Source organism: Hippocampus zosterae, chromosome 3, assembly GCF_025434085.1.
Source record: "Hippocampus zosterae strain Florida chromosome 3, ASM2543408v3, whole genome shotgun sequence".
NCBI classification, from domain to species: domain Eukaryota; kingdom Metazoa; phylum Chordata; class Actinopteri; order Syngnathiformes; family Syngnathidae; genus Hippocampus; species Hippocampus zosterae.
Genome location: NC_067453.1, coordinates 19,930,634 through 19,943,050, shown reverse-complemented (window position 1 = coordinate 19,943,050; position 12,417 = coordinate 19,930,634). Strand labels below are relative to the sequence as shown.

Below are 12,417 nucleotides of genomic sequence, written 5' to 3'. Positions count from 1 at the left end.
CTGGGAGCTGAGAGTGTTTAAAGTCAAATCTCCACTGTATTCGCTGCAAAGTTAGGATCACAGCCTAAGATATTTAAGTCAAAAAGGAACATATTTATATAGTAAAGATATATAAAGTAAAGAAGAGTAAAATATATTTTACTCGAAATGATTGGATTTGGTCTGGAGCGTAATCAATATTGGACCGGCGAGCCGACGAGGTGTGATGCATTTGATCTAGTCATTAAGACAGACGGGAAGCTCCATGCCCCGCTACCTCGGCCATCTCAAATCAATGTCTGCCGTGGCTCTTCAATCAATCTCATCAGTAGATCGTCCCCTGAGAGCAGGCGTAGGAAAGGAGAAAGAGAATGAGGTTGAGGGGGGAAGATTGACATTAGCTGTGACGGGAAAAGAGAAGGTGAGAGAGGGCGTTCGAAGCGGTGGTGGGGTGCAGCGCTCCCCACGATTGGCTACACTAACATCTGTAATGATTGTGTGTCATTGCCTGCATCTAAATGTTATCCAATTCAGGTAAGTGTCATTTGGAAAGGCAGCCGCGCCTGTTCTGAGCCCGGACCACCCTGAACCTGTGTCATGCTCTGGCTCAGCTGCCGTCATTGCCTGATATTTAGCACAGAGCTGACTTGAGACCCATGTTTGTGTTCTTGTGATTCCAGGCCAGCCATTTTCCCAAGGGCAGGGCACAGTAATCAGGGCCGTGATATCATCCCTCGGGTAGGAGGAGGAAGAAGCGGGCGAAGCCTGTGGGGCTGATCCGCGGGGCAGATATATTTATCTAGGTAATGAGAGCCCAAACACCGCGCCTCTGCGGGGAGGGTCGGGGACATGGCCTATTGCGCCGAGAGACCCACCGGTGCCATGGCAATGCAGTCCCCCGTGCTGCTCATTAAACTTCCATCAGCATGTGGTCACCATGTTCCTGCCTGGCCTCCAAAGTGCCTGTTATTAATTCATGAAAGCACAGCGCACATGTGATTGAGTCTGGAGAGCAGTGAAGCAGTGAGGCATGGGAGATGGGGGAAATATTGTCTGTGTCTGAACACCCAACCTTCTATCAAAACCGCTCCGATGCGTTCCCTCTGGCGGTGTGGTCTCGGGTGTGTGTGTGTGTGGTGGTGGGGGGGGGGGGGGGGGGGAGACATGGATAGGCTATGTTGTGAAACATTAATAGCCCAAGTTGCAGTTTTCCTACAGCTGGAAAGGGAGCAAAGAGGGTCGTGTGTGTGTGTGTGTGTGTGTGTGTGTGTGTACACTTTTGGAAAATGTCCATGAATCAGAATGCTCAGGAGCTCATTGGCTTTCGTGTGTTCAAAAGCTGGTGGAGGAGGTTGATTGTTGTGTGACGTTTTGTGTGAATATGTAATGAACAAACGCAGCGCTGTTTGGGAATTCTTGCATATATGTCGAGCGAGTCGCTTTTATCTTTGCTCCACAGACGTGCTTTCTTGTGTTGGGAATCCTCCGCTTAAAACGGGAAACAGTAATTTGGCCTGGATATGGATTGCCGCAATTGAATTTAAAACATTAGCTCCAGGATGATAATGGTTGCGACTGAGAAAATCTAGGAAATGCATTTGGTGGTTAGAGCACGGAGGGGATGGGACTAATGGTGCGCGGGGGTGGGCTGGGGGTGGAGGCAGGAAAAGATGAAAACCATTTTTAGGATGAATGGGTTATTTCAGTGCGACGGGGATGGTGGAGAGAGAGGGGAAGTGAACTAGAAGGGGCAGATGGCGACAGAGAGGTGTGGGGGGCGTGGGGTGGTGCTACATGATTTCAAATTAACCATTATTGTAGGCTGTGACATGTATTATGTCTCCCGAGGCTGTGAATCTTGAGCTCATTTTCACGGAGGAGAAGCGAATATGAGTCCACTGTCACAGTCTGAATACTTACAGCTGGCTTGAGCTCCTCATCTTAGGGCCAATTATAACTCCTCTTCGAGCAAATCCTGAGCCCGGCCGCGGCTCTTCCAGGCAAATCTCGCCATGCATAGCTTATTGTTAGCAGCACTCCGTGTCCAATTAAGAAAATGTTCCCTTCCATTCCTCTCTTCTCCATGAAACTGGCCTGTGAACCTGTAAAGCGGCAGTACCATTCATCAACATAATGGCAAATGACAGTTTTGATCATTATGTGCATGCACAGAATTGGATAAAAATCAGACAGCAATTTCCATACGTGTGAACAAGTGGGAACTCAGTCATTCTAATTAAGCAGGCCATCGATGGATAATTGTCTCCCTACCTTGCCAGAACTGAAGACATAGATATCATCTTAATTCCTTTTGGAGAACATCTCATAAATCATCACTTCATATCTTCTCTTCTGTTCATTAATTCAGTCAGGCTCATCTCATAATTGCCAGTGTGCATGAGGTACTAAAGATTAGGCAGAGAACGAAATTGATGTTGTCCTGCGGACAAAAAAAATAAATAAATCGATGAGAGCTGACCTTGCACGAGCAGACAAAGAGCCGAGTTTCATGACAGTAGCTCGTGTTTACCATCTCGACGAGCGGCGATAATAATATGCTGCTGTCCCATCCCCGCCGAATCTCGGTCAGATTCCATCATCGTATAATTAATAAAAGAGGGTGAAAATAGTACTCTCATATTTACTGCCATGTTAACTGAAGTGTTTATGATATTGGTGTGTGCTGTCATTTTCAGAAGACTGAAATTCTTAACGGCGTAATAATACGAAAGATTTATGATGGTCTGGTATACAAGACATAATCTTGCTTCTCCATTGACTTTTTGGATACAATCTTGCTCAATTCACATGATCTTTTCCATGGAATTTGGTTTTCAATGTTATGCCAAAGGAGATGTGCGCATAAGTCAAGTCAAGTCAACAGTATTTATAGAGCACTTTCAAACAGCTATCGCTGCATACAAAGTGCTGTACAAGGAGCGATTTAACATACACAATAAACAGTAAGACGAAATGGTAATAAAGGCGGTAGAAAGCACCAAGCAGTAAAATCATGCCGAGTCGAACGCCAAAGAATACAAGTGGGTTTTGAGGAGGGCTTTAAAGATGGGCAGCGAGGAGGCTTGCCGAATGTTCAGTGGGAGGTCATTCCAGAGAGAGGGACCAGCAACAGAAAAGGCTCGATCCCCTCTGAGCCTCAGTTTAGTTCTTGGTACTTCTAATAATGTCTGGTCCACAGACCTGAGGCGACGGGCAGGTGTGTAGGGGCGGATGAGCTCAGAGAGGTAAGGTGGCGCGAGATTATTTAGAGATTTGAAAACAAAGCGGAGGATCTTGAAAATAACTCTAAAATGAATGGGGAGCCAGTGAAGGGATGCCAGAGTAGGAGTTATATGCTCCCTCTTACGAGTACCAGTCAAGAGGCGAGCAGCGGCATTCTGGACCATAATGAGCTTAAACTGGGAAATCACCTTTTGATTTAACAGGAGCACATTTGATTCGGATTTAGGACAACATGGAACTGTTTTCCATCGGTGCCACTGGAGAAACAATGGGCGCTGTACCACTTACTTTGACAGCACATTAAGGTTAGTAGAAGGTAAGCAAGCATTGCACTAAGCCGTTATTTCCGACAAGGGGAACAGATGCCATGGCCCCAAAAGTACAAGGCCTTGTGCTTTTGCTGCACATTCACTCTGGGGGCCACAGATAAATTCGATTAATGAATTTGCTCCTGATTTAAAGGTTTAGATTAATCATGAATGAAAACCTGGGTGAAATAGCGGGGTTAAAGAAAAGTTTGAGCCTTGAGGACTAGCCTCATGTAAAAAAAACTAAATAAAATAAAAAAAGGTCAGAGTGTATCAAGGTCGCGTTTCATGATTTACTTCACCTTTGGATTTAATTTTTGCTTAATTCCAGTTTCCACAAACCAGTCATGATGCCGCACAGCAGGAGACCAATTCTGTACCATTACTTTTTCGTCACCATACCAGCGGGGTGATGTGAAGTTATTAGAAACATGAAACCTTACACATGGCTGTTGAAAGATGTCAAGGCTAGCTGTACACTGGATACAGTCCTCCAGTTTGTTGAATTCATTGGCAGATTGGCACCCTGGTCTGATGTCACGGTACTTGAATAGCTGGCACAGTTTCTGCCATCTGTTGACATTTGAGGATCATGGCTTACCCTCTGAAATGCTAAACTTCAAGAACTGCACTGAAATACTCGCTGGAATCGTGACTGGAGGTGGTTAAATAAAGGCCAAAGAGAAATGCTTTCAATAAAACGCTCAATTCGTTGCAATCAATTTGCTCTCTCAGCTGTATCTTTGTCTGGCCGCGGACATGTTAGCAGTTAGCAACACCGTGGCGACTCAGGACTGCAGTCGAACCCGCCACGGTAATTTGAACCAGTTGATGTGACTGATTCCGTCATGTCTGCAGTGCATGTCGATCGCACATCCACACATTGTCTACACGGCCCGTCCCATGCAAGGTGGCAGTAAATTGAGCACCCCCCCTCCCCCAAGTGATTAGGCAAGAAGGCAAGGTACACCCTGGCCGTATATCAAGCAGTAGGAATCACATCTTCTTCTTGGCGGAGGTAATGATACAGAAGGCGCGAGTGCATAAGTGTTGATATGGGAGCTCCCCTCTTAGAATTCACTGTGAAGAAATGATGATAAAACTTCCCAATTTTTTTTTTTTTCATCAAAGGTGATGTGAGAGTTAATTCACAAGATGAGAGGGGGCGAGGCAGCGAGAGGCTGAGAGCACTGCTCTTTAGGCCTCTTCACCGGTAATTTAACTGCAGGACGTGAGCGGATATGCATACATCACCGTTCTCCACCTCAGCACTTGAAATTGACTGTCAGAGTATGCGACAGTGTGTCACTGGGTGTCGTTCAGCGACTGAGGGGGAATGTTGGCTTGGGATCTGCAAAATGAGCCTTCGGAATATTACTTTTTGAATGATGTCTCTCAGTTATTTGTTTTCATCAATCATATTTCATACTTCATTGTGAGTCCAGACCAAACCAAAGCAATGGTATAGTAAAATCCCCCTCCATCGTGGGTTCCAGGTTCTTTTTTTTCTTTTTTTATACTATTCATAACTACTTTTGTTTAACTTTTGCACACCGTATTTTCCCGACCACATGGCGCACCGTATTAAAAAGTGTAGTGTCGTTTACGGGTTCTATTACGGTATTGAACACATACACAAAATGCATTGTATTATTGAACGCAGGCATGGTAAAACGTATGCTATCTTAAATAATAGCATACATGCACGGGAGCGATCTCTGTACGTGAGTAGTGAAAAGACAAAATGTCATGACTATATTATGACACATTTTAGTTCTATGGCCCATGCTTTCCACAGATTTTTTCCCCAACGCAATAATTATCACTGATTACTCATTAAAATATAGCTGAATGTGCATATTCCCTTTCAAATCCATGTACAAGAAGTCAAGTCAAGTCAAGTCAAGTCAACAGTATTTATAGAGCACTTTCAAACAGCCATCGCTGCATACAAAGTGCTGTACATGGAGCGATTTAACATATACAATAAACAGTAAGACGAATCAGTAATAAGTAATAAGTAATAAGGCGGTAGAAAGCACCAAGCAGTAAAATCAAGAGCAAATCTAAGTCATGCTGAGTCAAACGCCCAAGACCAGGTTTCTTGATCAAGGGTTGGACCACAGCATGTTTAAACTGTTGGGGAACTACACCAGAAGAAAGGCTGCTGTTGATGATATCCAAGACCGATGCACCAACACTCGGGAGAACCTCCTGAAAGAAGCGTGGGGGAAGAGAGTCGCAAGGGGAGCCAGATGGCTTCGTCTGGCGAACTACATCCTCCAAAAGCGCCAAGGTCACAGTATCAAAAGAATTTAGGACAGCTGAACATGGAACATGGACAGAGGGGTCAGATGCGGTATTTGGGACCGGAATCCTAGCTGTAGAGACCTTATCAATAAAGAACTGAAGGAATCTGTTGCACATCTCGGCATTGCACGCGTCGCATTTGGAGTGACCACGCACACATTTATCGCCGACTCAGGCAGCTGGTGTGTGCGCTCACACGAGAGATGTTACCGTTTGTCTTCCTATCGCCAACAAACATTTTATCACACATGTACTGCACATGCTGATGTCCAACAGTCTGTCTCATATATTTAATGAAAGTGTGGGACATATTTTGTCACTCTTACAGCCAGAAAAGCCTCTCAACGTGGATGCCGGAGCCCAGAATGTACCGAGCCACTGCCAGAAATGTGGCTGGGCTGCACTCCATTGGCGCGATGCGTCGGAGAAGCACAGAGACAATGTTAAAAACAATACTGTTCAACTTCCCTATCATATAAACCCTCACCCAGGGCCCTAGATTAGGGAGGGCTGTCGCCATTTGTAGATCATGTGCATTTAATTTTAATTGTGTTTCTAATCGTGTCTTATATACAGTACAGTTGAATAAATGTTGCACTGTGTGTGTACACGCTGTTTGTTTGTGTGTACAATGGGGAGGACATACTGTATATGGAAGGCGACTGTGACATTTCCCAGTGGTGGTCTAATCTGAGCTAACGTACTTAAACAATGTCGCACCTGATTGTTAGTTGATCCCGTGGTCACGGAGGGCTCTTGTGCAGACACTGCCTCAGCACGTGGGGAGTGGGGGGGGGGGCTTTATTGAGGCTCTCCCATTGGTTACCTCATGGACAAGTGTCCCTTTTTAGGCTGGGGATTAAAAGGGGATCATAGATATTTGCGTTTTCCCACTTGTCCTCGCAGGATCCTGTTGCCACTCCCCTTAAGCCCATCGGTCGCCCCATCATGCGCCCCGTGACGGAGGACTCACCGTGGCAGCTGGGGGTTAGCAGTGCTTGCCAACAGGACGATCGTGTATCCTCAAAGGCTCTTCCCAGCCTTCCCCGTGGCCACGTCCACACAACAGCCAGTATCGGCTGATTATCGCCACCGTGGCAGTAAAAGAAGTCCACTTTGGCAGAGGCAGGCCGCTGGCCTGCAAGGAATGTTGATATTGAGTAACCAACACTTCACCCACAGGCTCAGGCTCTGTTACCGACGCCTAGAGAGCACACCACAAGCCAGATGCCCTGACACATTAGCAACCTGTTAAAGGTTAAGGGATCAAATCGTTGCCACATTTATAAATTGCATCACGTCGCTATAAAAGATGATAATGTCTTTGTACGTTGCTACTGAACTTTATGGCTCCTTTGACAAACGGCAAAGGAGCATCGCAGAGAGACTAATACGATTCCGACCACATATCGCAATAATATCTTCCAGGTCTCGATAGCAAATGGCTTCTCCTCAATGAAGTGGTTCTTTGATATGTATGAGTAATTTATATCGCTAACGGGTGCAAGTGCGGAAGGTGTATGAAGGCCGCACTCGTAAAAGTTATTTCAAACCCTGCTGGCCAGTCAGGCTTGGTAGCTGTGTATTTTGAGTGTGTATCTTTTGAGAGTTTAACACCCCTGCACTCACAGGCTCAGACGGACTGCTGGTGTCTGGTATCAAACTGAATTAAAGCCATGTCAACACATTCAGTTCAGCTAGGCTGACTACACAGAGTCTCTTATCTGAGGCACCGACACAGTCAACTACTACATCATACACACACACGCGCGCGCGCGCACACACACAGTTTATGCTGTTCCCCGTGTTTATTCTCTAAATATATTTTGGTGTTGAAATTCAAATGAGTTGGAGAGTCTATGTGTTGTGCGCCATGAGGCCTTGTTTGCCTTGTTTACAACACACAAGGATTAGAAAGCAGTGAAATGAAGTATTTAGTGAAGGACTCAAATTAAAAGACTCATACTTGTAGCTTTAGGCATCAGTATTGATTTAAATAATAAGAAAGGGGAAGAAAAATGGAGGCCTCGTGTACTAGCTGGAGCCTGTTTTTCCACCCTCATTCCCCCAAAACGAGTAGAGAATCATTGTGCATGTTGGATTACTTTCAAGCAAAATGTGCGGGCATCAAGTGGGATTTGAAGTGACGTTTCACTGTTTGCGAAATAATGACCATCCTTGAACAATTTTTTTCAAATTGTGCAGCAAGAAAGCTCCCATTTGCATCTTTTCGCATTTTTCTTTCAAAATGTTGACTTTACGGAAATATAAACGCTTCCTCTATTGCAACGGAGCCCCGCATACTCACAGTTCGGCACTCGGGGATTCAATTATTTGCAATATAAAAAAAAAAATAATCCTTAAATGATTTATATATCTTTTTTTTAACCACTGAATTTCAATGGCCCACTAGCTCACTGTCTTGTTTTTAGGACTCCATCTATAAAATAATTAGGCATTTGGATATCCTACTGAAAATCGGGGCAATCTGTAATATTCAAAAAATAAAATTGTTGCTTGTTTAAGGAGCAATTATGAATACGGAAGGCAAAATGTCACATTGCACTTCATAATGAACAATCCACAAAACTTGACGTCAGAACCCACCAACCCACCAGACATCCGTCCATCCATTTTCGAAACCGCTTATCCACACGAGGGTCGCAGGCATGCTGGAGGCTATTCCAGCTATCTTCGGGCAGTGGGCGGGGTACACTCTGAACTGGGTGATACATTTTGATACCACCCAGTTCAGAGTGGTCCACCTCTCTTCATATATTTACATATATGTGCACGGACGCGCTTCACTGATTGGCCGACCTCTTCTCCGCATGCGTGCGTGTCGTCACTCACGTACACATTTTCTCTCTCTCCATATATTTACATATAAGTGCACGGACGCGCTTCACTGATTGGTCGACCTCACTTCCGCCTTTTCTCTATATAAACAGCGTGTCGGGTCTCAGCCAGATTTTGGAACTCAGCTCATATAAAAGACGCTCCGCATTATAAGGCGTCCTGTCCATTTTGGCATGTGGGAGGAAACCCAGAGAAAACCCACGCAAGGACGGGGAGAAATTTCACACAGGGAGGCTGGGGCCTGGAATCCAACCCTTGCACTTACCATGAGTTCACTGTTTAGCAGCTTTGTGCCGTCCTTGAATACTATTTTTCATGCACTCGCGCGAGGGGGAAAATCGTAGTATGTGGTAATTTTTGGATTGTTCAAACATTTTGTCGTTGAAGGCTGGATTGTTTAGACATGCATTCAGCATGAAATACATTAGGATACTGTGATATACATTGGTTCAATAAAAAACAAAAGTACATGTATTTTGTCCATATTTGAAATGGCATTATTGTCATGCATCTGGTTGAGAAACGTGTGGTGTACCATTTAAGTTGCCCATCCCTGCTTTCCACCATGTTATCTTGTACTCTATCCACATGTGGTCTAATGGAAATGCTAGAGTACTGCCAGCCGAGTACAAGTCAAAGTGAATGAAGAATTGATGATGTGCTGAGAATCCAATTTTTTTGTTTATTGTATGTGTGTGTGCGCGCGTGTGCGTGCACGTGTCTTGTTCAGATGCTGACAGCATTGTGTTTTGCCACAGATATGGTGGCTTGAAGGTGACATCTGTCTGCGAGGTAGAGGGGAGAGTAGAGTGCTTGCTAGGATGCTATAAATACACGTGAAGCGTGACAGCTCACAGAGGAAGCAGCTGAGAAGAGAAGCTTTGCTGTGCTACATACCTCCGAGTGACCCTGTCACTTCGACAGAGGTCTTAATTATGCTGCGCTGGGAGCTCCCCTCTGCTCACTGCTGGAGACGTGACGCACAAGGACCTGTCAGCGGATAAGGCCACGTTTTTCCCCACCTGCAGACCATGCAAATATCAGTTTGCTCTAGTGTAAGTACAATCACCGGCCAGTGATATACTGCTAAATTTAATAGGCAAGTTTGCAATGTCAAAAAAGAAAACATTTTTTTAACCGTCACAATAAGAAAATGATCTGTGAAAAAAGTATGGCCCCAATGTGTACCTCTAATTTAAAAAAAAAACAGCACCCAAGGATAAACAAATAATCACAGGCCAAAGCTAACAGGTAGATGAAGTTGGGGATGTCTCCACTGAAGGCAAAGGTTCCCAAAGGCATCCGCCACTGCAGTACAGAAATGTTCTCTATTGCGGGTTTCATTATTTTATTATTATTATTATTTTGTTAGTTTTTTTTAACCTAGTTACAAATTAATGTTGGTGTTTATGTTAGGTGTAATTATAATGTATGCCTCTAGATGGCGGGACACTATTGTTTTTTAACACTAAATTTGACAGAAGAAGAGTGAAAAAAGGAAGTAGTTCAAGGTCAGCCTCATTTTTCGTTCAGTAGAACGAGATTATTAAATGTCTCGGCCATCCTGCGTTTTACGCCTACAGCGGCTTTTGATTCATTTTATTGATGTATATTGTGAGAAGGCAAGTTATGTTAGTTTGAAGAAGCAAGATATAGAGGGATATGGACAATGTTATATTGTTTGTACAATATTTTTGTCATGTTTATTTATCACTCACTGTCAATATATTTAATGTTTTCAAATGTGTTTGTATAATTTTGAAGTGTGTTATAAAAATGCCATTGTATGGGCTGTAATATATTATATACATATACACATATACCGTATTTTCACGACTATTCGACGCACCGTACGGTTGGGCGCAGTCTCATTAATGGGTGACATTTCTGTATTTTACACATACACAGACCGCACTGTACTAATGGGCGCAGTTTTACAGTGGTAAAACATACGCCAGCTTAAACATACGGCATGCATGCATGCTAACACGTTCGCTAACACGTTAGCTTGAAGCATACGCTACAGCTCGAAGCTAAAACATGTTTTTAAAAAGGCAACGAAAGCAGAACTGAGTTCGGGTGTATTTTATTTACAAGGTACTCACGTTTTTTGCTCAATCATCACTCAGAAAGCCGTCAAAGTCGTCATCTTCTGTGTCCGAATTGAACAATTTTGCAAGTATCGGTAATCCATCCAAACCGCCGGGTTCCCTCTCGTTGTCAGAGTCACACTCGTCGTCATGTGGCTCCACAGAAATGATGCCGGCTTTGCCAAAAGCTCGAACAACTGTACTAGCAGATACGTTCGTCCAAGCAGCCACAATCCATTCACAGATTGTGGCGTAACTAGCCCAGCGCTGCCTCCCACTCTTGGTGAAGCTGTGTTCGCCATCGATCATCCATTTTTCCCATGCCGCTCGCAACTTCACTTTGAATGCCCGGTTGATGCCGATGTCCAGCGGTTGGAGTTCTTTAGTCAAGCCTCCGGGAATGACGGCAAGCTCGGAGTTCATTTGCTTGACTTTGTTTTTCACCGTTGGTGTGAGATGGGCACGCATGGAGTCGCAAATCAAGAGTGACGGCGAGGCATGGAAAAAGCCATCCGGTCTCTTAACATACACCTCACTTAGCCACTCTCTCATCTTCTCCTCGTCCATCCAGCCCTTTTGGTTTGCTTTCACGATGACGCCGGCTGGAAACTTTTCTTTCGGCAACGTCTTTCGCTTGAAAATCACCATAGTGGCAGTTTCTGTCCGTTGGCATGACAACCAAGAACGACAGTTTTGTCGTGCCCATGTTTCACTGCATAACCGATGGCTTGGCGTTTGAATTGCGCTTCGTAGGCGTGTCTCTTTGTGGAATTCATTTTCGGGGGTTCTTGGACACCAAAACCGAAGTTGTTTTGCAATAATGCACGTACTCACATTTTATACAGGTGCTGGTACTTGCTAGAGGTGTGCCTTTAGCGTCCACTTACACGCCCACCCTTCACTCATTGCCGGACCCACCCCCTGCGTGCCTGTCCTCACTCACGTCCACCTCTCTTCATATATTTACATATATGTGCACGGACGCGCTTCACTGATTGGCCGACCTCTTCTCCGCATGCGTGCGTGTCGTCACTCACGTACACATTTTCTCTCTCTCCATATATTTACATATAAGTGCACGGACGCGCTTCACTGATTGGTCGACCTCACTTCCGCCTTTTCTCTATATAAACAGCGTGTCGTGTCTCAGCCAGATTTTGGAACTCAGCTCATATAAAAGACGCTCCGCATTATAAGGCGTCCTGTCCATTTTGGAGAACATTTTAGACTTTTAATGGTGCCTTATAGTCATGAAAATGCGGTATATATATATATATATATATATATATATATACACATATATATAATTTGAGGAAGCAATTTTTTAATGACACCACGTTTGCTAATCAGGTACTAGCTTTGTGTGTATGTGTTGGGTTGACACTAACTGGCAAATGTGGATAGATTACCTAATATAGTCCTAGCACGTTATTCGACCACTCTGAGTCACTCTGAGTTCTGTTTCTGCCCTTTTAATTATTCATCAAGGTATTGCCTGGGATGTAACCTCAATTACTGCGGGCTGTGAGGCCAGGTCATGTGTTGTTAACACTGTGCCGTGATCAGAGCCACCACAGGGAAGCCTGCCAAGGGGGAAGAAGTGCACTGTGGCCTGGTCCTCCACCCAA

General features: G+C 44.6%; 1 long non-coding RNA gene across 1 annotated transcript in view; it reads right to left on the bottom strand.

Annotated features, from left to right (window-relative positions):
- Positions 1-1,169: 1,169 nt before the first annotated feature.
- Positions 1,170-12,417, bottom strand: part of LOC127598246 (uncharacterized) — a 28,520-nt gene continuing 17,272 nt past the window's right edge. Inside the window, exons 3-5 of the long non-coding RNA XR_007961881.1 lie at positions 9,597-9,721; positions 2,251-2,419; positions 1,170-2,081 (exon numbers count right to left, since the gene is read on the bottom strand). This is a non-coding gene — a long non-coding RNA (uncharacterized LOC127598246). The remainder of the gene's footprint in view (positions 2,082-2,250; positions 2,420-9,596; positions 9,722-12,417) is intronic.